At 40.1% G+C, this 27,771-nt stretch overlaps 1 long non-coding RNA gene across 1 annotated transcript in view; it reads right to left on the bottom strand.

The window, feature by feature from the left end:
- The window catches only part of LOC112996808 (uncharacterized), a 269,650-nt gene that overhangs the window by 57,689 nt on the left and 184,190 nt on the right, over positions 1-27,771 (bottom strand). Inside the window, exon 6 of the long non-coding RNA XR_010388946.1 lies at positions 412-528. This is a non-coding gene — a long non-coding RNA (uncharacterized LOC112996808). The remainder of the gene's footprint in view (positions 1-411; positions 529-27,771) is intronic.

Raw genomic sequence — 27,771 nt, 5'->3', positions numbered from 1 at the left:
TTAGGCTTAGTTGCTAAATTTAGGCATCTACATCTGATCTTGAAAAACCTAAATTAGAGTGCTAATATTTTCTGTGCAGCATGCCCAGAGCCTCCACAGGAGGTTTATTCTGTTAAGTTGAAGGATCTAGCTGCAGTTTCCAATGTCTCAATTTAGTGAGTCAAAACTGGAATTCTGGCTGAACAGCTAGGATGCTTAAAAGAGAGGTGAAAATCTGGAGCAAGTAAAATGTTTGTGTTAATTCTCAGGATGAGACTGCAATTCTGCAGAGTGAAATGAGCTCCGCATGGCTCAGGACCTAGGTAATTACACCTCTCTAGCAGGTGACCACTATGTGAAATCTCAGCATTTATCACCTACACAGTCTCCTGGAAAACACGGAGAATAAACTCTTGGGGACTCAGAACTTACAATTGCTGTCTTCTCTGAGCTGTCGAAGGCCAGATAGAAGGATGACTGTTCTACAGGAACCCTGTCTCTTGTCAGCAGCTGTCCTCTTGGAAAAGAAAGCATGAAGATAGTTACAACCTAGAAAATAAATGGAAAAGGAAAAAGATACCACATTACATACAAGCAGAAAATATTTTTGCGTGCAAGGAAGCAATGGTTCTTTATTGTGCTAATCTCCTATGTAGTACATAAAAGACGCTCATCTTGTAGGTGAGCGAAGTACTCAGTCTTGGTTTGATTACCTCCACAGGCTTTTAAGTATAGGTACAGCAAAGTTTGATCTAAAAGTTGCAAGTAACACTAGGCACTTGGCATAAATTCATCACTGGTCCACATGAGTTTCATCTCCATTTTATGCAGAAGTGCTGGACGGGTTGTTTAACCTCTTAGATCCAGATTTTCTGCTTAAAAGGGCTACGAATACTTTCTTCAGGATATTTTATGATTATTTTGACTTTTGCCTGAGATTTCAAAGATAGAATACATTATTATTGTTACTGTTAAAGTTACTAGTTATTATTCATCTAGCTAATTGCCACGTCAGTAACAGGAGGTTGTCACCTACTTAGGACTGCTGCGTTGTCATTACACTCATAGTTAATTACAAAGTGGGCCAGCTGTTCTGTCTTTACTTTCTATGATAATGAGAAAATCTAAGTATACACCTATTCTGGGCTGATAACACTGAGTACTATGTATACCTGTAGACCCTGAAAACAGAAAGTTTAGTCAGCTGGCAATGGGTTTCAGCAAAATACTCTGGATTTACACCAAAAGAAATGAGATCAGACTACAGTCCTTAACTTTTATTAAATTAGCTGTTTGTAGTCATAGGCTTACTAATCTACTACCAAAATTTGACCTAAAAGGCACAGGTACCACTGCCAAAAATTGCACTTTAGCCAAAACAAATATTTTACTTTCAGTAAATAAATTTTCACTCTCCAGCCTAAGACTAATGTTGTTGAATTACAGCTGAAAAGCTCAGAAGCCCTCTGCTTCCAATACAAGTTACTAACAAACATAAGGGCCATTCTGCAGTCACAGTCCAAGAGCCAGCAGGATCTTCTAATAAGACTCTAGGAATTCCATGGAAGTATGATCTAATGGGAAAAAAATGACCGAATGTAATTTCCAGTAGAAATGTTCCTAATATCTATGTCTTTTTCAAGAAACATTTTTACTGATGTAACATTATCTAATTCTCAGAGTTCTCAAGTCTGCCTACAAAAGTATTAACAAAAGGCTCATAGAAAAATATGACAAAAGCACATCCCAAGGTTCTGCATAAAACTGCAAGTGATAGTCTTTTTTTATTAATCATTTACTGGAAAAACAAGGGCACCTCATTTTCATAAGTGATTTGCTCTGGCACCTTTTAGTGTAATTTAATAAATAAAAACACAGGAAGAGAAAAGGCAGTGAAATGTAGATTAAGATGGTAAGCTTGGACGTTTTTAACTTCACCACAAAACTGACATCTCCACAGCAAATCAATACTGGTACTCAATCTGAATGTCAACCAGCCCTTTCAGATCTATTTTCTTATATTCTCGTTTTTCAGTATGCAGTAAAGCTGTGCACTCTGAAGTCTTAGATGAAGCATCTGTCTTCTCAGTGTTCACAGTGCAGTTCGGAAGGTCACTCCAACCACGCTCTTAATTCAGATCCTTCTACCTAAGAACACCCTCACAGCCGCTGAAGGTAGGTAAGTAGCTCACTCGTGGTGCGGCAGGAAATTAGTCCCAGCATGGTGTGCGTTTCTCCTTGTTGTTATCATTATCTTCATTCGCAGCAACAATTTAATAACCAACAAAGGAAGAAGCTACCCTAAGCGTTACGCTCGTAATGCTTATGGCAAAAACCCTAGACAAAAATCCTGTTTTGTCTAAGATCCTGGCTCCAGGCCTTGAGTTTTTGTCACTAGGTGATAGGATAACATTAACAAAATAATAATGATAATAGTAATATGATAAACAATATCCAGAAGACAGAAAGTACATGATGTCTGCTGTCACTGCTCCTTGACTCTATTTTGTCTTTTTGTCACTTGCATTATAGCACATTACTGAGTATCTGTTTTCCTGCATGAGTCACATCACAAACTATATCATTTATCCTTCCAGGGGGTTCAGCTGCTACTATAAACCATGGTGAGCAAAGCTTGCCTGCTACCTTAATGTAACCTAAAGTGCCCAGTGCTATAACTGTCTGCATATGGACTGCTCTGCTTACAGAGTATATAAAGCAAAGGAAAACAGTATGTTCAATTGCACTTCTTGCTCCATTTATACTCATGTCGCTGTTGCTTTTCCACACTTCTCCACCTGATGCTTTCTCCTGCTTCCTCCTGCCTCCCTTTCCTCTGCCAGGCCAACCTCCTGCTCCTGACCTTCCCAGCTTACTCGCTTCTCCTGCAGCTGCTCATTCTCCAGCGATAAATGAACCCTTTCCATTTTCTCAGTCGGAAACTGAAATTGTTTCCATAAAACCCAGTAAAAATCATTTTTGCTCTTTAAGCTATACAGGGTACTCTGCAGGTTTTAACAAACAGACATAATAGCGTTGAGCACACACAAGAATGCATTGGGCCCGGTGTCCAAGTGAGCGTGGAGCCATGCAGCAGCCCTGACCAAACACGCAACCCAACCAAACAGCAGCCGCAGAGGACTGCACAGGAAGGTACTGAAACATCAGCTATGCTCCACCCTCTTTCCTTCTTTCCCCTCATCAGTTCCACAAATTTGGGGCATGAAAATGTTTGGAAAATGCCACGTAACCTTCATATGAACCTCATAACTCATCAGCTTTTTATTGCATTTACTTCCTGAATGTAATTATTTAATTCTATATTTTTTAAGATCAATGAGTTGTAAACATTTATAATTTAACTGGTTTGGATTGCCCCTTTTTTGTAGAAGTGATGTGTTGCTAAGGCAGAAGGTACATAGATTTGCCTTTAGTTTATCATCCTGGTATAATAGGATGAAGTTGCTTTAAGGAAACCAAGTTATAAAATGATTTTTCAGAATTCCACATACAGTTTGTACGCATTACGCTTCCGTGCTACACAACATTTTTATGTATATTTTCACAAATTTTTGTATGCAAATTCTTTCTGCCCACCTTATGCATGGAAACAACTAATTCTTTTCACATTTTTGTTTGGCTAATTGCATTTTGCAACTGCTGCAAAAGTATCAAATATCATTCCATCACACTGAAGTTGTTGAAAGCTCTTTTCCAAAATGGGGGAAGAATTTACATTATTCAATACTATCTGACATATATTCTATAATATGTCAAATGTAATAAAAAATAGCTCCCCAAAATTGTGTTCAACAAGACTCTACTATGATTAACTGTTACAAAAAAGGTATTTTTAAGTCAATGTTAATTAGTTGTTGCACTGTCTGCTCTATTAAATTTAGTTTGAAATATAATGCCCATTAAGACTGTGTTTTAGAAATATTTTCCCACAATTTCCGCATGATGAAAGAGGAGGCCACATAAAAAGTACTCTTCTCTGACTCTTCATGCACTGCATGCTATGGCATGACCTCTACTTTCACTGTTCACTCTTTATTCTGTAAATAATAGATAATTATATATTATATAAAACTATAATCATTGTTAATTTGTCTCTTTCAAAGAGTGCTTGGAAAATAGAGCTACCTGTGAAATGTGTTTGGCATTACACAACTTCTGTTAAAAAAAAGAAGGATCTCTACAATCACCAATATGTGGGGAAAAAACCTTCATTTTTCTATTTAAAAATATGCAAAAGCAGAGTATCCATTTTCAAGACTGGTAGAGGAGAAACTCCTTTCTTACCCTATGTTTCATAAATGCGTAATTGTTCCTCTTTCTTTCAGTGCCTTCCACTACCATTTGATGCAGCAATTCTACCTGCCTTTTCTAATTTTGTCTATGTCCCACAAAACAGGCAAAAATACCAGAAATCCTATAATCTTTGGTAGCTACTTAGACTCTGTTGTCTCTGAGCAGTTTTTCTGCCTCTGCACTGCTGTAGGAAGGTTAATACTGCTATGGGTTGAGAAACATTTACCACCACCTTCACAAGCCTCAGGTCTGGGAACCAACACACGACTCTTCTTTTGGATCCAGAGCTGGCATTACACCAGGGAGGGCCCAAGGGGTTGCGCTAATTTAAATAGGATGATTGGAAGTAACAGTAGCAAGAAAGTGGGGAAGTGAAGTAAGATACTACATTTAGTAACCAAAGGATTTTGCTGCTTTCAGCTCATAAGTTGTGGTCCACTAAGTGCCTCAAGAAACTCATTTTCAAGTTTGCACTGGGAACCGTGCTAGGGGTGAAGAAGAGCTCCAGCACCACTACGCAATTAATGCCAAATGTCTCTTACAAGCTTTAATGAGCAATGGAGAAGCTGGAAATGGGGGCCACAGTTTTTTAGGTACTTAAACGCCTGACTTGTGTTATCAAGAATGTGGAACAGAAATGTTTTTTAAAATCGGACTCTAAACCAATACTTGCAGCATCCCAGGAGAATGGCATCGGGCTACAGTTCAGCAAACTGAAAATACCAAAAAAACAACATGTAGTTCCTCCAAGTGCCTATTAAAAGGCATATATATAAAAGATTACCTATTACACACATTTCCTACAGTATCAGTCACTGGAATAGTGGCACTATCTATTCTTCTTGCTTTCCTTTCAAAAAGTGAAAGGTGGAATTCTAATGTCTCTAATGAAAAATTTCAAAATAAGCTGTTTGCACTCATTTGCATATATTTATGGTCTAGATTGAGCTCTGAAAATGTAGTTCCAAACTACCAAACCCACAACAGCTGTTTTCAGAACCCAGCACTTCTTATCATTCAGTATCAGGCACTAGAGCCCATCAGAGTATGGAAGGAATGTCACAAATGAACCAGGCTTCTACAGTCTCAGGAGATTCGCTTCAATTTCTAATCAAACTGGTTCCCAGACTTAATTCAATCAGCCTTTATTTTTCCTACATGATGGCAGGAAAAGATTTTTTTTTCCAGAAGCAATTACTATAAATATAAATGGCTAAGCACTCAAGCAGTATATTAACAATTTTAAATCCTTTTCTTCTGTTCTTGATCATTAAAAAAAAAAAAAAAAAAAAAAAAAAACTTTGCAAGCAATAGTAATGCCTCTCTTTATAGCCTAAGAAGTATAAAGGAAAGCCATCAAGGCTAGCAGGCCTGCCTTTTCCATATGTCTGCAGATTCAAGGTGACCTCTTCCAATGTTTCAGACTCCATCATATACTGGAAATACTTGAGACTTCTAACAGCTTACCTTATGCCAAGGATCTTTTGATGTGCGTCAGATGTATTAGACATGATGGAAGAAGAGGAAGGAGAGGGAATGAAATGAATTGATACCATGTTACTGCCCATGTTTAGTTCAACCTCAGTTGAAAGAAATTTGCCCAGTTAGAGGATAGCGACTTTCCATATTACACTCAACAAGGAAACCAAGTATGTAAGTAATAGTGACTTTTGCTGTTAAAAGCAATGTCCTACTGTTTAAAATGTTAATCTTGTGGTGACATGACATGCTTAAGTGTTGAAAAGACAGCTCCCCATGATAATGAAAAGTGACACACTACAAAGAGAACCTATTTTCAGCTGGGAAAAGCACTAGGTTTATATAAGGAACTTCCCAGATAAAACAGCATAGGCAGAGTTGTATAAATATATATATACACAGAAAGAATACGGTAGCAAAAAAAAGGATATAGCTTAATTTACATCCGCACAGAAGCTAGTTTCTAGTTCTTGAACTGACAGTTAACTAAACTACAAGCATAACTATGATCACAGCCAGTACCCTATCCTTACCTAAGACCTAGTCAGCTATGGTGACAAACTTACAAGCGGTTTAGCATTTTTCCACTTTCTATCTCCCTCCACCATTGTCAGTTTGATATCAGCACTGCAGATTGTTTAATCGTACTTTACACCAATAAGCAGCATTGACTATCTCCGAGGCCAAAGAATCCATATGGTATGTCAAAGATACCTGAACAACTTTCACCCAAAAAAGAGTCTTTTTTCAATACATCAGCCTAAAGGACTGGAACTGTCAGCAGTCCCCGGTGGGGAAAACGAGGAAGGTTACTGTAAGATAGCTGCTTTCAGTTCCCAGCAATCAAAGGTCATATCTGCAGAGGCACTTTCTGGACTGCAGGGAGGACAAGGATGAGGTATCGTCTAACAAAGTAATTATTTCTTTTTACCCAAGACACTACTAAAATTTAAGTACCGACAGGGCATGCATCGACTTTCAGATGAGAAAACACTAACAGTGGTCACAGAATATTTAGTTTTCTCTCTGGGTTTCAGCTCCTCCTTCCATTTTTTCACCTGAATATTGCTGCCAATTAGAATGCTATTTCTTTAAAATGAGAAAAAATTAATTCTTGTAACACTCCTACAAAGAATCCTTTCCTTAGTTCCACATGTCATTGCAGAACCTTTGCTTTGGTCCCTCTTCTTGTTATCAGTTTCCTGGGTAGCCTCAGAAGAGCAGCACACACAAATACCCATAAGCAGTGCAAAGCAGCAATAAAATCCTCTTCCCAGGAAATCCCCCAATTATTCTGTTTTAATGGTGTGCATTTTAAAATAAGTCAAGGTCATAAGCCACTTTAAAAGAGTATTGACGTTATAATGCAAAACCATATGGGCAAAAAAAATCTATACTTAGAGAATACATAAGCATAGACAGACATTATCCCTACTGGGACCTCAGTGGGTGTTGAAGAGGTACCAGAGAGCCAGTCCTCTGCATTCTTCCCTTGGGTGAATTCATAGCACCATCCTCATGTTCTTTCAATGCAGTTTTCAGTTTAAAGAGTAGTTTTACAAAGTTTTGATAGCCAACACAAATACTGAATTTGTTAACCTAAAAAAGAATCTATGAACGTTTCACCTGCGGTTTAAAAAAAAAAAAAAAAAAAAAAGACATGCCATGATGTTTATAGAGATGGTTTTTACCTAACCGACTTGGTTTCACTACCTTTTAAGAAAATGCCTTCTAAGAATTTTTATTTATTTATTAATGCCTGACCACATTGTTTACCTTTAATTTCATGAAAAATTGTTTCGATACTTCTCTAGGTTTCATTTGATAAAAAGTCTTTTTTACTGTAGAACAAAGTGCTGGGAAGTTACCCAATTCCTAAATGCTAAAGAAGAAATTCTCAATTTACTGGCATTACTGACACTTACTTATAATTCCTTTTCATTTATTCCAGTGAATTTCTGTAGTATTTCCTTATCCCAGAATCTCATCCAATCCTATCATCATAAAGCCAACTGTTCATGTGCTAAGCAGAACATTTTGTATTTTACATGATTCTTTTTTTTAAACTTAGACAACAATTTACGGTCAGGATTGACTGCAAAGGAAGCTCCTAGATCACCAAGGTCCCCGTACTTTTGAATAGTTTCTCCACGTTTTAGTTCCTGCATGCTGCTGTATGCATAAGAGGTGACATCACTCATCTGCATTATTGTGTTGTACATTCATCAAAGGACTGATTAGAATCTAAAAGTTCTCAAATGGCAGTAGGATTTAGTAATTTGTAATCAGATACGTAAGAGTGAACAAAAGGAAGTATCAGGGCTTTCAAAGGGAGTTTGTGACCTTCTGTGTAGGTTCTGGAATAACTTTCTCTGTTGATTTTAAATTGTACCTGATTGGCAATATTAACAAAGCAGCTAGACATATACCACAGGTGAGGGAAAGTTTTCCAGTCAAGCGTATACTGTATAATTACGCTTTAATATTTTGCTATATATTTAGGCATATTAGTAGGTGAGAAGGAAGAAAGATATGAGCAACTTAGTATGGCAACATTATCAGATTTTTAATTTGTTGTGGCTAACATTTCTAGTGGTGATTTCCCAGTTTCACAAGGACATGCTGCTGCATTGCAGCTCTGTTTTTTAATTAATTTTAGGCTGTGAAAGCTTTTTGTTGAGCAGTAATGAGGACCACAACGTGTATGTGTTAGATACTATGTGAAAAACGTAATGCTAGTTAACATTATACATTTGCAGCATATATGAACCCTCTCTCTCCGAGGACATGGGGAAGGTTGCAAGCTACATCATGATACGAAACAAGCCAAGCATTTTATTTTCATTTCCATCAAAAAGAAACCTATTTCAATAGCGTACTTGTTTCCTTGACTGAGTCTTCTATCTACACAGAATGTCAATAAATCATTTCATACTTGATTATTCAAGTGCAGAGCATATCCCAAAGAAAGTTTATGGTTTCAAGTCAAGACATCTTTGTCAATGACCTCAAGGCTCTCACAGGTCCCAGGTGGAATACAGCTCACTAGTTCAGGTCTCACTTTCAGCCTCCTAGGCAATACCTGTTACTTCCAGCATATTATTAAGTTATTGCTCCGCTTACAAAACGCAGATATGTTTTGATGATAGCCAAGGGTCTTCGCTCCCATCCAGCAAAGCCTGTCACTCTTTTTTGAAGCTATTGATAACATATTAGGGCCTTGATACTGAGGCATCACCTCCTGCAGCAAGAAGCAAGCGCAGCAACAAGAATGTGCAGGCGTCTCAGGACGTCTCATCCCATTCAGGGCTTGCTGGGACCCCGCTCAGCAACGCAGAGCTGCCTCCGACTGTTCAAAATTGCGTTCAGCTGCAACACCCTCCCAAGGGCTGCCTCAGCAGCTGGGGCTTGGCAGAGTTCACTGGCAGTTTAAGTATCCCTGCCCAGTCTCAGCTAGGTCCCGGGCGCGCTCCCTCCGTGAGAGGGTGCTGCGGAGGACAGGCTACTTTGGCTCGGCGGGACCGAGGAATTCCCTCACGCAGGAGGCGTGCAAAGGGCATGGGAGCAAGCTACGGAGCTGGCTCATAAACTGCTTATTTTAGGTAGTGATCCTCCCCCCGCCCGACTTTTATTACAGAAAAATCACCACGTGTTAGGGAACACTAAACTATAAGTGACATAGAATAGTGGGGAACCTTTGCTTAAACTGACAGGATACCACGCAATTTTCTGAGTTCTTAAAAACACAGTTTCAAACAGCTTCCCTCAAAATGCATAAATGTCCATTCATGCAGCTCAGCTTCCTAAGTTCCTGCTTATCCCAGGAATGCAGCTACTTGTCTGCATACACATGAATTTTAGAAACACAACTGATTTCCTCTATTTGCAACAACTTAGTTCTCATTGCATTACAACAGATCATTTCAGTAGGTCAAAGAGAAAAGAACGCAGGATGCAGAGGAAAGGCCCTTCCTGGGGGATGGCTGAATCTGCCGCTCCCCGTTTCTGCGGCAGCCCTCTTTTTGCGAGCTGTGCCAGCACCAGCAGCTTCCTCTCGCAGAAGGGTCAGCGACTTTTTTTGGTCCGTTATTACAAAGCACACAGTTCCCCTTCTTTAGCCCGTATTTTGCCTTGGTTTATTGTCATTAAAACTTGGTTGACAACAAACAGATTGAAAGGGGTGTAAATGAATGCAGACTCTGCCCCCCCTTTTGTTTCCTGAAATCCAGCCAAAATCAACGCGTTTCATACATCCTGAAGAAAATCATAAATCCTTCCCCATGGAGAGCAGGGTGTTCCCCTTGAAAGCTGGCTTGTGGTTGCAAACCAGTTAAGAAATATAGGCCAGGTTTTTAGGGCTCACACTAGAACTGAAACTGCGGCATGTCGGAGTTGATTTTTTGTAATATATAACTTTATTTCCCTTGCTCTGAAAACAATATTTTGCAGATTTTTAAATATTTTGGCTTTCTGAAGTTAAATACTTAAAATGTATATAGCTGAGCTGCCAGATACTATAAATTGTTCCAGCTCAACTGGACATGAGGAATCTATTTTGCCATACACAAGGGGAGGATGTGACCGTAAGTGCGAAATTTCAAACCCATTTATATATGTAACTTTACTTACGTTAAGAAGCTGTTGGTGATTAGTTGAGTCTGACTTTCATGATATACTAAAATACTTTTGCCTTACTTTGCAAAGAGCTTTATATCCAGTCTCCACCATATGGATAAATATAAGAATACATAGAGGTTCCTGTACTTCTCAGCTATAAATGTTAAATGTCACATGCCTCGTAAACATACCATTTACATTGCAGGATAGCATCATACTCTAAGTACCTAAGCCAGCACTTTCACTTCTATTAGCATACTCTAAGTCTGCTAATTTTGCCTGTATATGCCCATAACTTCCATTGCCATCCCCAGCTTTCTTGCATGCAATATTTTTAACATATATGACAAATGAAAAGCAAAAATAATATTTTGTACTACTTTACACAAGTAATACACAGTAATACAAAACAAGCAATACAACCCAAACATGCCAAGTCTCTGTTCCAGCCAACAGACTGTCTTCCTACAGTCCCAGTGCAAAAAAATATTTTTTGCCTTACAATTATGGTTATTAATCTTCTCGTAGATGTTATAGCCCATAGTATATTTATATGTTTGTGGAAATAAATTCGGAGAGGGACAATACTTGGGCAAAACATCCTTAGGCTTTTCAGTATTCTTGAGGGACATCATGTAAATAAACCAGCATTTATTCTACATATACACGAACCTTTCCCAGAGAATAGAGACATGTCTGCTCTACCAAAATTCTGGTAATTATCCTCATATATAATGTGAAAGTCATGATCTATCACAGCCCATAAAATAAATGAAGTCCAGTAAACAAGTATTTCTTATCAGAAGTCACTGTGTTTTTCTGCAACCTTAATTGCTCATTTTTTGACTGATTCAGTACAGCAGGTTCATTAAGTCATTAAACCCCTTCTGCAAGTGAAAGATCTGCTGTTCCTGGCACCAACTGGCACTATGCACACACCAGGAAACTCCAGTCTCTTTAAGCAGGAACATCTCTGTCTCCTTTTCAACCGGCATTTCAAAATCAGCAGCACTAGCACACCATTCGGGGCTGGTGTTCATGAATGAAGTGCGCCAGCAATCTCATTCAGGTACAGAATTGTAATGTTTTCTGTTAAACTAAGGGGGCTGTGTTCTCATTCATTTATCATCTCTTTTCTTTTTTTTTTTTTTTCTATTAACTGGATGTGAAGTAAGCTGTAGAATCTAGCTTATTATAATTCAAAAAACCCACTTCTGGTAGTAGCTGTCTTATCTCCTGGGACCTTAAGGCTGTGTTACAGTATTGCACAGGAATAGATTTACCAGGTTTAGGATCAGGAAATTGCAAAAGTGTTTTAAAGACACTGTGCACTAAAACCTAAAGCTCCACCAGATGCAGGAAGGTCAGATTCAAATATTTGGCCTATTTCGGTGTTCTTACGTGCCCTGGATGGCATCCTCTCCTGCTCAGGGTTTTCCAGCCTCTGTCAGGAGACTCAATTAAACAAATGTCAACCAACCACCCTCTGAGCTTAGCACGCATCTTCAATGATCAAATCATTTGTCCATCCATAAAGTGAACTCCTCTAAGGCCACAGTTGTCATGGCAACTTGGATAAGGTGTCAGAGAAAACTGCAAAACTGATGTTATGCAGGCACCAACCAGTTTCTCTAACTAGCAAAAGGCTCCTCTGAGAAAGAACACAAACTGAAAAACACCACAGACCTCAAATACGCTTTGTCTTTTGTGCTTTTTACTCTTACAAAATATTCATCTTCTCAGAGACAATCTTCTCAAAAGGCATTTTTCCCACATAATTGAGGGAATCTCCTGGGCTTATATGTATCAGAAACTACTACCCCAATTCAACTCAATTATGTGCTTTCCTTTTAGGAATTCAACAGAGTTAAAACTGCAAAAAAAAGATTTGCCCACTGTGACTATGACCTGAGTGAGTAGGAACAGATCCCACAGTCTTTTACCACTTGGGACTCGAAAAGAAATGCAATTACTTGCCGTGGTGCTGTATCCCATAATCATCTGCACCCACTAAGGGTCATGGGAAAATGCATCAAAATTTCTAGTAGTGTTCATGGGAGGCACATGATAGAGGTAGTGAAATTGCTTTACATTTCCTTGTCCTGTAAGTTGTTCCTGCCAATTGCTCAGAAAAATTCTTCAAAATGCCCGTTTTGTGATTTCAGATGGAAATGGAGATCACTTACTCCTCTTCCCCTCAGAAGTCCCCCTCTTGCTCAACACCTCAGCTCTGAATAAGTATAACAGATTAAAACCAAAAAACGCTGAAGACTTTCTCACAAGATTGCATCAAACAATCTATTAGATTTGTTCTGAGGTCTCTTCTTCACGACCTACATGCCCAGATTTTCCTTTCTCTTTCCAAAACACATTGGTGCATCTTTAACACATATCTAAGACTCCTAGAGAAAAAGACAGCATGTAGCTTTGTCTGCACGAGCACATTTAGAAGCATCAGAAGTGAGCCTCTGTCGAAAGCCAAAAGGTCATTGTGAGACCTTAAACACACGTGCACTGAAATAAAAATGCAGTAGTGTTAGCACAGATTCTGCATTAAATACTAGATTTTTCTTCTTTGCTTAAATTGAAAGACTTTGCCCTTTCCCTCCTCCCTCTCTGAAGTTCTTGCCCAGCAACGCAAAGGAAGTGCCCAGCTTGGGGAGAGCCATCGCCTTGCACCACTATCTTTGAGCTGGCTGTCCTCAGAGCTCCACACGAGGATGGGGCAGAAAGAAAAAAAAAGACAACGTCTGCATCTGTGCCTGCCCTCAACACAAGTGCACAAGCAAGGGGACTGCTAGGTGAACCTCCGTGTCACCAAAGCCTGAGCCAGGCCCATTACATCCCTTCAGGCTGTCCAATTATCAAAGCCAAATATGAACAAGGACTTTCCTTTACTCCTGCATTCCACAGTAATGCCCAGTGGCTGTCTGTGACTTGTGCAGTCCAACAAATATCATTTCTGATTAAACTCTATAATAGGCTAACTAGCATTTGAAGGGCTGGGATATAATTCTCATAAGTATTATATCCCTTGTGCTCTGTGAAGGAAAGGAAAATGATTGTGGTAATCCACCATTATAGAGAAATGTGATGTCTGATTTAATAGGTATTTTACACACTCTCTCCCTTTTCCTGGCTCTCTCTGCTTGCAACATCTCTGTGGCGAATTTTAGAATTGTAGGGGGGGTGGTACTATTGCTTCCTAGCCCAGAAAGAGGAAGCAAAGTCAATTTTGTAAATCAATTACCTGTAAAACACAGTGTCAGAGATTAAAAGGTTTTTTTTCTTTATTTACTAAGGGAAATTAAAATCTTTTGCCCTAAACGTAGTCTCTTTCACTGTGGAAATATAACACTTGCCTGTCAGGGTCATTTTCTGTCAGCCACAGGAGCTCTGCAGAATGAAAGCAAGGGTTATTTGCTTTTGCTGAATTGTGGTAAAACTGCCAATGGAATAAAATCACCCTAGCACAGTGTGAAAATAAGTCAGAAAAAACCAATCAATTAGCAGATTTAAAAGAGTAACCCTGGATGGTAAACACCCCGAGCTTTAGAGGAAGCACAACGGCTGTGTATTTTGCCTTCAAGCTGCGCAGTCCATATGCATCAACTACTCAACAACAGATCAGAGAGTACAATGTTAGATTCACAACCCCTATGTCTCCCCATGCATTTTCTCTCCCTGCGATATTGCCTATTTGTTTGTTGTATCAACTTCTTGGTCTCCTACAACAGGCTAAAACTGTAAGCCTCTGCGACCAAAACCGCCTCTCTTACTACATGTTTATGGTACCTAGCACAAGGGGTCAATTCTCAAACTTTAAATCCAAATAAAGTAATACTGAATTATGGAAATTTTGTTTCTTATCACAGCTCATCTGACAATGTCCACAAGATTACCTCAAGACAGAAAAATCATGGCATACTACCTGGCAGAGGTCAAGCTAATGGGCACGCATTCTTTATTACTTCATGTGGACACACATGTCTTAGTCTGAACGAGAGAAAAGCTTCACAGGCAGGACACCTATGAGAAGCTTCCTCATCTTTTATGAAAATATGAAGACAACACTTTCACGCTGGGTAAGAACATGGAGTTTAGGGGCAGGTGCCAAGAGTCATTCTCATTTTGGAAACTCATACAGCTAGCTGCAGAACATGGAAATCTCTTCTTCTTAAGGAACCCAGGAAAGCTGAAATAAAACCATCAAGGTCTATGTCAAACAAACCAGAAGCCTCCAGAAATGAAAGAAACTCTTCATTCCCATCGCAGAGAAAATGAGATGGGGCAGGGGTGAAAGAGAGGAGGAGGATACAAAGAGGAGCAAACTGGTGCTCTTCCAAAAGGAATGCGAGTCAGCACTGCCTCCTATTAAGGTCTGTGGATTATTTACCACAATCCAGGCCTTAAACAACAAGAGAGCCTTGAAGTAGACACATGATGAATTTGCCTTCTCGAGTGGGCTACTTAAGCTACACTCTTGTGGTTTTTGAAACAAGAGGAGACACTCCAGTGAAGAACAATGTAAACCATATCGTATATTTAAATATTTATATTTTCTATATACTGCACTTGAAATTCACACTGTGTATAAGGTATAGATTTTTGAGAGAAATGAAATAGTTATCATAGTTGGGAAATAATGATGCAGAATTTAGCAAACATTGAAGAGCTGTCTCATACAACTAAATGTCATCTTTAAAAGAAAATAATTGCATGTCGGTGACTGATAGAGATTATAATGCTTAGGTTTAAGGAGAAATGAGATGATAAGGCTCTTATATTTACTCTTAAGTGGATCTGCAGCCAAGTGCTCTAAGGAAAAACACAGTAAGTCAACTTAGCATCTGCAAGATCAATATAATTCCTTAAGGGGAAAAAGTTCTCTGTTTAACTTATTTTTTTCCCACAGGGGACTGTGTCAGACTGTTGCAGGAAGCAGTAAATTGCAGAGCCTGTGGACTCTGTTCAGGCACAACAAGAAATCATTGTAACTCAAGTGATGAAGTCAAAACTACAGGAATCCAATGGAAACTATTTTTCATGCTCTGAATTGCAGCTAGAATTGTTGCTTTTAACTGTGTCAAATAAATGACACCGCTTGAGACCCAGATCTGCATAGCCTTCAGTATCAAGCTGAATCCAGCCCTTACAGTCTAATGAGTTCAAGAATAAAAATCACTTTTCTTGGGACTGATTTGTTTCCACGGAGTATTTCATGACTCCAGGAAAGTTCTTGCCTTTCTCGATAGGAGAGGCCTAATCCTGGGCAGCTGCCAAATTCAAGCACCGTTGGTGTAGGTATGACAGCAAGTTTAACCCGCTCCCAGCTTCTGCACAGTGCCTCCGAGTGCTTTGTGCCCACCTCAAAGAGCTTCTCACTCATTTGACTGAATTCCAGAGCCTGAGTTTCGGTTAACCAGGGATGTAGGACAGATTTGGGGCGTGAGTCCTGTTACACAACATGAAACCGTGTGAAGGTAAAAAGAAACCAGGACTCAAGCGCTGATCAAGCAGATATCGTAATCAAGCTGTGTTTATGCTGGAAGTCAGTCCTGGAAGCCAAGCGCATATAAGCAACTCATTCCATCCAGAGTTTCATCTCTCTTGGCCAACATGAGAAATGGCTTGTACTTCCAGTTTCATTTCTGAGAGTTTTTCCAGAGCGCTTCTGATTTCTGTCAGTCCTTTTCACCTCCAGGTTTGCACCTCTTGATATGTATGTTTCCCTCATCTGTTCCAGGTGGGACTTCAAACACAAAGGCTTCAAAAACACTTCCCTCTCTAGAAGGATCCATAACTTTTCCAAAGACAAACAGTCCATCATTCATTTCTCTTACATTAGCCTGGAAAATGGCTGAAACTATCCATTGAACTAGAAATTTTCTGCCCTTCTAAACTTCCCACTAGAAGAATTACAGACTCCAGTGACAGACACATCACTAATGGTATCGAATAATAATAATAATACTCCAATGTGTGAAAAAGGACTAAGATGAATGGGGTGAATTTTAGGTTAAGAATTCCTCAGAACTAGCTGCTATGGTTAGGAAGGTTAATGGGGTGTAATAAACCATGGAGATTTTTTCCTCCTTCTCTTGGAAGACAGTTTTGATTGGCTTGGCTTTACATAGCACTGTGCATGTCAACTTGGACTTTACTAGCACTACGAAATTGTTGTTAGCACTAGAAAACTGCATGTTGTGTTCATGGAGCATAACACAGAATAAGCTGCAAGGTGTCAATACAAATTTAACATGCTAAATCAGCTAACAAAGAAATCAGATGCAGATGTAACCCATCAAAACATGCTTGATGCTCTTTATTATTTTAGGTCACAGATGAACTGAGGGATAATTCCAAGGAAACATCATTCTGTTAGACTGCAATGGTTCACAGACACATCTCCATTTAGAACTGCATTACCACAAAGCCATTGTAAAAAACTTAATTCTTGTTTTAATGGAATCAATTTTAAAAGCAAATGATTCAAACCACCAGAAATGGAAAGCAGTCACTAGAGACGGACAAAACAGGAAGCTGGAATAATACTGTAATAACCTGGCAGTTAGGAGGACCTGGAGGCCTGCTGTCTCAGTCCCACCCAGGCCACTGCCTGGCCAGTGCAGGGATAGACACAATCCCAACATTAATGAGGGGCTGAGCATTTCACCCCAGAGTGATGCCTGTGACAGGGCTCTCTGCAGGGGAAAAGGAAACGGAAGACGGACATGACATGCACAGTTACTCTCTTCACTGCTACACTGCACAGCAGGCAATGTCAAGAAGGGAATAGGAGGCAGGAGAGTGATGATTATTCAGGGGCTAATTAGAGAGGCAAAACCTTGCTCTCTTTTCCTTTCCATAGGAAGAGCTTCCTATCTGACTCAGGAGGTTGAGCATCTGGCCCATTTCAGTCCACCGGCACATAGGTGAACAGGGTCACAGGCTGCCGGGCACCTCATCGTAGCAGTGTGGGCAGCACTAGTCTGTAGGAAGATCTCACAGGGAACTTTCCCTACCTCTTTCCAGGTAATTTTCACCTTGGAAGGACACCTTTCTGAAGAAAATGACTCTCACGGCATACCGTCCCACAGGTTATATGGAGGATAGGCACTTCCTTCTGTCTTTTACCCTTGTGAATTGGTTTGCTCTTTCTGCATCATCGCTTCCCCATTGCAGTTCATTTCAGGTTAGATGGTGAATACAAACTAATTGTAGAGTGCACTGTAACCCTAAGCTTCACAGTAAAATTCTGTGTAAATTGAGTCTCAGTCAGATAGCATCCTAAGGACTGAGAGAACTGGCATGTAGATACCCAGCTAACATTGATTAGAGAACGTCACTTTCTTAAAAGCAAGCTTACAAGTCAACAGTGTAATTTAACTCTCATCACTGTAACTTGATCCAAATAACTGGAACCTAGTACCATTCCTTTCTTTTCTTTTCCTTTGGGATAGTCAGATCTAACAACAATATAAACTTCGGCACTCCTCAGTGGCAAGAAAGGGATTGTAATCTGAAATATTCTTTGACAAGAACAAGGTAATTTTTTTTAATTTTAATTTCCAATGCATCCAGTTTAGAATACATTCTCTTGGCTGATTCAATTTACAATACACACAATATGTATTTTGCTTGCATTTAAACACATTCCAATTTCTATTATCAAATCACCTAAAAACATGTGGTGGGACAGATAAATCCACCACAAATTAGCTAGGAAAGAAAGCACCTGACAGACCTAGTTAACTGAAGGCTGTGGTCAACTATAGAGAAAAAACATTCCTAGACAAAAAGTTGGACATATTGCTCATCACTCCCTTTAGGAAAATGCAGGATTTCCAGGACTGCTTTCTATAAAGCTATATTGGGACACAGCAAGGTATGTGAGAATCAGAAGCCTTATAGCGTTTGGATGACTTTGTGGGTCATGCTTACATGCCCACCTGTTAGGAGGAGGGAAGGACTGAGGAGCCAAAGGCAACTGATGAGGCTCATGGGAGGCAGAGGAGCACTGGTGCTTGGCCCCAGCAGAGCAGATCTCCCAAGAGCACCCTGTAAGGGAGCCTGCTCAGGAACCCATACGCTCCGTGCTGGGTGGCGCGCACACACACGCAGAGCAAGGAGAGGGGCCAAACCTACTGCAAGCTGCAGGAGACGAGTGATAACTGCAGACAGGCAGTGAAGCACACAGAAATGTCGAAACAATACTGCTCATCGCATCCGCAACAGCACCATTCCAAGCAGGTGGACTGATAATACATTAACAAAAGTTTGAAAGACACCAACAAAGTCACTTGCTGGATGTTTGGAGATTGCGATGCCCATGCACAGTTAAGAAGAGCTTGTCTGACAAAATAACAAGTCAGCCCTGGGGCCTGGCATTATAGACTCCACGACAAGGATGACAGTGAATCGTTATAGCGAACAGCAAAGCAGTAAGGAAGGGCCCTTGGGCTGAAGACAAGCAGATAGAGAAGGGACACAGAGGGAAGGAGGACGCAGTCAAAACCATGGCCTAGCACCATGATCTTGGCAACCACATTCTGAGGGATCAGTGCAAGGGAGGACTGCAGTCATGGAAAAGATGCAATGCACAGGCCAGTCAAAAATTTTAGCTGGATAAAAATTGCCATATTGTGACATTAATATAAAACAGAGAATCTGCAAAAGTTACAGCACAAACATAGATCACGCTGAAGACTGAACCCAGATTATGGGTGACAGGTTGTACCACAGCAGCATGCTCTGTGATCAAGAAAGGAAATACATTTCAACTTGAACATTGAGAGAACACAGCATTTCACTCTTTTTTCTTCTTCTTCTTCTAAAGAGTTAGCACGGAATACTTGATACCTGCTGTGACAATTTCCTGGCATGATCTTTAGTCGCAGATGATGAATGACTAAGCTTAACTAAACTATCTTCAGAGAGAAATTATAGATAATACAGTCAAAGCCCTGAGGAATTAGTTAATTTGATAACTTTCTGTACAGTATCATGATTCTAATGCTTGATATCTCAGTGCTAGAGGAGGTCAAAGGACTGAAAGCAACTGCTGTCTGCTTCCACATGAATGTGGAAATCCTCCCTTTGCCTTATCCTTAACTTCCCATTTCTTGCTGTGAAGCTAACTGAGCTGGCCAGAAGACAAGAATTCCTCCTCATGAAAAACACTGAGGTTTTGGCATTTGCCATTCAGACAAAAATGAGGGATTTCAAAATATCTCACCACAGGGAAAAGAATGTCTGTGAGTTACTCCAGAGCAGTACGCAATGCACTTGTCTAGTGGTGATTCAAGTCTGTTCTCCTGAATTTCTGTAACTGAGTTTTCAAAGAAACAGGGGAAAAAATCCAAATCTTCCTCTTGGATTCAGCTGTTCCTCTGAAAAAAATTAAAATAGGAGGCTGAATGCTTCCCTCTTTTCTAATGAAAGGCCATTATTTACACATTCCTAAGATAAACTATGGGAAACATAGCAGGATGATTCTTAACTGAATTAATAAAGATGAAAGATGATGAGAACAGTTTTAGCATCTAGTGTATGGCTCATAACATCAGTTAAATGCTCTGCAAACTGCCAAATGACTTAATACCAGACATACTTGAGGCACAAACAGTTACCGAGTACAAATGTCATATACAGCTGACAGAGAAGCTGCTTCCATGAGTCTGGGCAGGAGCTGAGCACTTGCACTGCAAGCAATATCTTTGTGGGTATTAATCCACGCATCTTCCATGCAGTGGATGACAGGAGTGCCTCATTCTTCCCAATTCCCTCAGTTACATTGCACTTGTACGCTGGAAAAGCTCAGCCCAGAGATGTGACAGTTGGGATTAGTTAGGAGTATCTCTAAGTTGATGGTTAATATTATCCGTATTGGCATCCTGTATAATTATGGTATTTAGCTGGTGTTGTTGACTAGGGGCTGAAAACAATCATGTTCTGGTTAATCTACCTTGAGTAACTACAGCTGGCTGGCTGGAAGAAAATTATTTTGAAATGAAGTTGTAGTGTCTTATAATAAAGATTACCGTTATCCAGCAAGGAGCATTCCAGGGTTAGCCTTGCTCCATGTTCCGAAAGATTTTGAGGAATGTGCGGGAGGAGGCAAAACTCTCCATTTAAATATCTTTTGAATGTTTTCATGCTTTGCTTGGTCCTCCTCTCCTTTTCCCAGCTGCCCTCTTCTCACAGCAATTGAGACTCTCCAGTGAAGTTTGCTTGGTTATCTGTATATTTTCCTGGATAAATTTGCCTCATGGTTAAATAGAGATGAAGTTTTCTTGTTTAAACTTGTCTTTGAAGATAACTCTAGTAAAAATGAGCCTATTTTGTTTTATTATACACCTATCCAACCAGCTAACTGGCGCATGCTTCTTAAACCCAGAGCATACAGAATATATGAGGTTTTATACAGTTACATAAAAGTTATAAATGTCTTATGCAAGAATTTGACTTGTTCATAGTCAATGGGAACTATTTGTACATGTAAAGCCAGCAAGATTTATCCTTTAATGGATAATCCGTTCTTCATTTAATAAATAATCCTTTATTTACTTTTCCTCAGTTCTCAAAGTCAGTCTTCAGAACGTTAAAAAAAGCAACCCCTGACCTCATTACCTTCTCCCATCATGGTGCTGGAAGCCTTGGGATGACTGAGCTTATGTTAACATGTTTTAAAGTAAGCATTTAGCCCTTTTTTTCCTCTCCTTTGAAACAGGTCTTCTGGGCTGTTCAGAGAGAGGGCGTTATGTTCCATACGTGATTTGAATGTTCTGTTTCATCACAGACAAAACCCAAGAAATTAGAAGTTTCTCATGAAAAGTATAGACCTGGTTCCTCATAAAAATTATACAGGGTAGCTGGAAGGAGAGTTGCCCGCTACCAACAGTTACTGCTGACTGGAGTAATGCTGAATAACGCACAGCAACGCTGACAGGCTGCGGCAAATGGGGCCTGCAGTTCAGCTGACCCACGCAGGACTTAGTTAGCTAAACACTCAAACGCAAAAAACTAGTTCAAAAGCTCAGAGAAGCCAGAGGAGCTCTGATCACGGCAGGGATACAAGGGCTGCCCCGCAGCCTGTACGCTGCCCGGTGAGCAGCCTCAGCTACGCACACTAGCTAGGTACCAAGCCTCTCACGCCGAAGGAGGCCGCGGCGAGTCAGCTCCAGGTTGCTGATCTGTTACGGCCCCGCCGGCTGGTGCGTAGACGGCAACGCGTCTCCAAACAGAAGCGTTGCTTCTGCTACGGCCTCATGCTTACAGCGCTGGGGTCTGCCTGGAAGGAAAAGGCAACTGAGAAGAAAGGTGCCCCAGGTCCCGGGAGGCCCGTTTGCTGCGCGGGCCGGCGGCGGCGGCGAGCTCTGAGCCACGGCTGCCTCATGGGCTGTGCTGGCGGCGGGCCTGGGACGCTCTCGCCCCATCGCTGTGGGCAGCCGAGACGGGGAGAGGGGAGCGGGCACGGTGGCGCGGTGCAGAGCCCGGCCAGCCACAGGCGCCTCTCCTGCCCCGGCGCCGAGCGAGCACCCGCGCCCTTCCCAGCCCCGGCTGCGCAGGGCAGGCTTCGGCACAGAGGGGAAAAGCTTCAACTCCAAAAGCAATGATTAATTTGAGGATTGCTTTCAAGGACCACCATTCTTTTTGTGTGTTTAATCAGTCTATTGTTCTGTGTCACTTAAAGTCTTTCACATTTCAGGCTTGGTAACCTCCCCTCTGCACGTCAGGGCCCTTCCCTAATCAGCTCCTTCCACTTAGAGAAATCTACTGTAAAGGGAAAGAAAATCTGCCTGGACTAAATTATTTCCTATCCAGATGAAAGCCTCTTAAACAAAGTAACAGCATTTTACAATATATCATCATAAATATTGACATGATTTATTTTAAAATGGTTATTAAAATTAGTCTCCTAATCCCATGCTGAAGCATTTAAATCAGTGTCAACCTTTTCCAAAACGCTGGGTATTCAGTCTGTACCCCCTGAAATATATGGTGGCCAGCATTTCTGCATGCCAGGCCATTAATTTATGTAGCTATCTTTCAGCATCCAATTTTGCTTGACCTATATTTCAAAGATGTCTTGTAAAAGCTGGGGAAGGAAGAACTTTACATTCTGGCACCAATACAATGGTTGCTATCAATGGGGACTTGCTTAGTAATAACGTTGTTGTGAAACAGACCATAAGATGATGTTGTTTAAAGTGGGACCAAATAACTCATAAGGCCCCTTTTCTTTCTGGTAAATCATGTACAGTGCTGCCTGTATGCTAGTTCCTGAAGCATGCTTCCTACCATCTGTTTTCCATTTTTCTTTAATTTCCATTCATGCCCTTTGGCCTATTCCCTGTGTTCGGAAGAAAACAGTAATTAAAGTTGACATTATCTCTGTGCCTTTTCCAGACTACATAAGCTGAAGATTTTTCTTTCACATCCTTATACTCTGGCTCATATCTTCTGCTACAAGATCAACCATACTCCTGTTTTCCAAGGATCTGAAGAATTGCCCTGTAGTGACTGTTATGGACTCTATGAGCTACAGCCGTGGAGAGGGCTGATTTTCACCACATCTGAATTCCATCATTTTGCTCATACAGTTTTCAGGAAATATCCTGGTTCTTGCTAGACTGTAAAAAATATCTGTAAGAATATAGAGCACTGTAAGGCTTGTACTTCATTTATGGCAAGTTTCTCACACTGTCAATAGTCTCATGAAGTGAAACACAGTACATGTATCATTTTTGCCTCATAAACTCAGAATAACTATCTGCTTTCCTCCACACCTACACACAAAAACATCACCTTATTGCTCATACGTAAGAATAAAACATGCATAAAACCTATGTTGCCACGATACTGCCACACACTGAAAGTGTGACCACTCTGAATAATTCAGAACCCATTCTCACCAAAATTAATGTCTTCTTTAAACTATAATAACCACAAGTTTTATAAGTCTGCTTTGTCTATACACTTAGATACAGTGATCCAACAATAGTAATGCTTTTGTTCATAGACTAGGTTTAACATACAGAAGCGCTGGACTAAATTGTTACTTGAACCTAGCAGCCACAGTGTCAGAGGCAGCACGAGCGCAGGGCTGTGCTGGGAAGCAGGAAAAGCAGAACCTTGCCAGCTCTGCTGCCACGGGGCTTTCCATATGCATGGAAAAGGAGAGAGACGCGCGCGTCCCTTTCTTATTAGGTACACGCTGCAGGAGAGAGACTTCAGTTCTCCAGATTCAGCCAGAGTCACATACTAACAAAGGAAGTTGCATCAAGGCATTCACATCGCAGCTCAGCTGGCCTTAAGAACTGAAGATATGCATGATCTCCTCTTCTTCATTTTCACTGTATAGCCTCAGCAGTGCCTTCTCATCAGATGTGCATGTAACATAACCCCATTACAACAGGACCCTGTATTTAAGAACAGCAAGTAATCCTCCCTTTCTCTTGCAGAATAACAAAACAGTTTACTTTCAGTTGGTTTTCAAATTCCTATAATGTAGCCTTTCTTTGACACTGGAATTGTGTTGTATGACCACAGTCTCAAGTTTTGTGGCTGACTTTTTGGGAGTCATGTGTTTTAAGTGTTTCTGTCTATGTATATATATAGGTATGAAAAATTTTTTTATATATGCAGTTATATATATATAAATCATCTCTGGGGAAAAGGAAATTCTATCATTAAAATCATACATATGATCTCCTCAAAGATTTCTTCACCAAATACAGTCTTATAATAGCCCAGATAAGTACATAGCTGCAATACACAAAATGTATGGAATGTGTTTGCACTATACCAAACAGTTAACTGAGAATACCTGGAGGATGCCCTCACTCCCACATTAATAAAAGATAAATTGAAATCTAGAAGTCATTTACTGGTTCCTCAAATACACATCAAAGTACCACTTGCCTTCTAATTCAAAGATTTCTGTATGCCACATAAAATATTTCAAAAGCATCACTGAAATAATCTGAAAACTACAAAGCTGAGCACCTCTGCCAGAAAAGGAGAGAAAAATCATAAGACATAAAAAAGAAGGTATGAAAATGACAAGAAAAATAGTAAATTGAAAACACTGTGCCAAATTCTCCCTACGCAAAGCTCCTGTCATTAACGGAGTCACCCTCTGGATAGAGATTTATACAGATTATATATGCATGCATGAATGTGTGCATGCATTTTCCCATCAGTTTCATAGTATTTCTTTGTATTAGGGATATAGTATCATAGTATTTCAATGATAATCTCTTCTATCTAATACTGAAGAGCTACCTTTTTAGGAGTGAGTTGGATTTAAAGCCTCAAAAATGGATTATAAATTTCTGTTGAAGAAGTTGTCTGCGTAAAGCAATCATTAGTCTCCCAACCTGCCAGCCAGAAGAGCTCAGGACTGGCTAAGTGTCTAGTGACCGTTGATGCACAATGCCTTCAGATGATCACTCCTTTCCGTTATACCCACCACTTAGCAACCTCAGTAATGCCACAGAGCATCGGCACTGCAACAAGAAGAGATAACTCCTTCTCCTGGTCATCATTATCCAGATCCCAGCAAAACAAGCCAACCAGGACCAGCACCACCGGGAGACCTAGACAAGCAGGAGCAACAACTTCTTTCCCATATAGCCCATTCAGTGAATTATTCCACTCCTACCTTTTACTACGAATCTCTTTACTCTCCTTCTCACTTTCTTGCTATCTTCCCTCTGCTCTGTCTTATCACTATCTCACTTTCTCAATTCACTTTTTTTTTTTTTTTTTAATGCCTTAAGTGCTTTCCTCAAGCACTGCCAGATCATGCCCACAAACACCCTGAAACAAGGATTCTGTGACGCAGCATCTGGCCAGAGTTGAGCCGTACACAAGGAACATGTGCTCCTGGTACTTCCATAGTGATTAGAGACATTTTGATCCTAGCTGGAAATATCCACCCATCCCTGTATTGCAAAGGATTTGTTAGTTCCCCCAATCTCATTTTCCTTTACTAAAATTAACATCAGCTTTGTTTGACATTTGAGTTAAAAAATCTCTCAGTGATCTCTGGCAGGTCAAACAAATCAAGCATTGTGCCATTTGTTTACTTCTCTGCATTGATTTTGGACAGATGTATATAAAAATTAGCGCAGCTGAAAAGCCAGGGGTTTGCTTCACTTCGATTCAACATGGTGTAATTGTTGCTAGCCCTGACAACCAGCTATGGATACAGTCTTCCAGTGTCTGCGTGTAAGCACTGACTTCGGTGGAACTCCTAAGATACGCAAAGCTAAGCACACTGGCAAGTATTTCCTGCGTAAAAGGCATAGTTATGAAAAATAACACAAGCAAATATTCTGAAAAAATAAACAAAGACAAAATAAAATGAACGCAAATCTACTATGGTCAATTTTCCAACGTATAGCTAAGGATACTATTCTGCAGAGTCTTGCATGTTGCAGCTGGTCTTTGGGTTTAAAGCCACTTGGTATTATTTGCTATTTTTGAAATTTTTCATGAAAACTCCTCAATAGAAATCTTATTTTGCTTTTGAAAAGGCTTCATATGAATTATGAAACTTTGTCTAGTTTCTGGATAACAAACTACAGTACAAAATTAATCTTCATTGTAGGATGGGGCAGGTTTTTTTAGCTTGCTACAAAGAAGTGGGTTTTTTTCCATTAGGTTTTCTCTGGTCCATCTTACAAAACTTTTTTTAGAAGCTTAAAGAAAAAGATGTAATTACTGGAACCTATTCCCTTGTTTCCACATTCCTCCAGCTTCCCGATATCACACCCTCTCTATAATACATCTTTCCCCCTGCTTGTTCAAGAGTATGGTGAACAATGTTGATATCTCTGCTTTGATTAAAGCAGAGTATGGATTCCTTTCCAACATGAATTAGTGCTACACAGAATGAGGATGTATTTAACTCCTTAGAAATACAGCTTGTTTCTGCAATATTCATTGCATTCAGATCAATAAATCATTTAAATCCTGTGGGACTGAAACTTCCCAAGGTACAGAGGTCAAGCTGGAGTGGAACTAGCAAATATCAGTTTCTCACAGATGTGCAATTAGAACATCTGTTTGTGTCCTCTATGCCTATTAAGATGTTTGTTCTGTTAATTGTAGGCAAAACATAGTTAGCCGTTGGTATTTTTGTTTTTGTTCTAATGTCAGGAACTTAGCATCCTATATTCAACTTAATCAAGCTGTCAGCAGAGGAATTTGTCACTACCGTATTTCTAAAGGAAGGTATCAGCTTGGCAAAAATTTGGATTACATATGCTAGTTAAACCCCAAATGCTTTGCTAGAATTTCTGCCCTAAACCAAGAACAATAGAGACATCTCAATTCACCAAATAATAAATTCAATGAGTTTCTCTTCTGTAGCCATAAAGGGATTTTATATGGCTGTTGATTTCATATGAGTGAAACTAAACAGCATAATCTGATCTCTCTTAGACTCCAGTCTTGCAAACATGTACATATGTACTTAGTTTTGCAGTTGTGAGTAGTTCATACTTTCTCATCAGTAAGTTTGCACCCTGCCAGTATTTGCATCATACAAAGTGAATGAAAAGGGTTGTAAATGAAACATTATCCACAGCGGTAGATGCTTGGTAAGTGCAGCCAAGCCCTCTGAGCCTATTCCTGCAGCACAAATATCTGCAGGATGGAGGTATATTACAAGGCAGAGGAAACAACATGACTGAACGCCAGACTCAAGAGCCCAGAGTCTTCTCCAAGCTGCTATTTACTGACTGCAGGAACTTGGCACACTGTTCCAGTTCCCTTGGTCTCCGTTCCCCTGTCCATCTCTGTAAAACCAATCAAGATGCAGAGATGAGAACCAGTTTTTCTAAGTGCTACGCTTCACTGTTATTGCTCTTTTGGGGGCAAAACTCCCTCACTAAAGAGGATTAGGATGCCAATCGTCACTTATTAGAGCTAACGCTACACAAACTTTGCATATTCATGTGGTTTTTGCTACCTGTGTTGTTTACAAGTAACAGTAGTGTCTTAAAAAGACGGATGGTTTAGCTGGCACGGAATTGAAAACCAAAACTTCCATGGGCATTCCTGCATGGAGAAGAGTAATTTGCTGGTCTGAAGTGCCCAAAGCAACAACAGCCAAAACCGTACTGATCTTCCTGCCTCTGGCATCACTACATCACTTCTTTCAGAAGGCTCCAGCATGATAGTTTATAGAAACTGTTTGTTACAAGCCTATCTTCTGCTTCACCTGCCCTCTTAAAATCACAAGCATTATTTTTCAACCAATTATTTCTCAAATGCATAATCATTAGAAATGTCAGTAAAACAATAACTTAAGGGTGCTTCCTGTTAAATTTATTAATAACCACATCCTCTGCTAATAAACACCTAGGC

Source organism: Dromaius novaehollandiae, chromosome 4 (genome assembly GCF_036370855.1).
Source record: "Dromaius novaehollandiae isolate bDroNov1 chromosome 4, bDroNov1.hap1, whole genome shotgun sequence".
Lineage (NCBI taxonomy): Eukaryota > Metazoa > Chordata > Aves > Casuariiformes > Dromaiidae > Dromaius > Dromaius novaehollandiae.
This window is presented reverse-complemented; position numbering and strand designations above follow the sequence as displayed.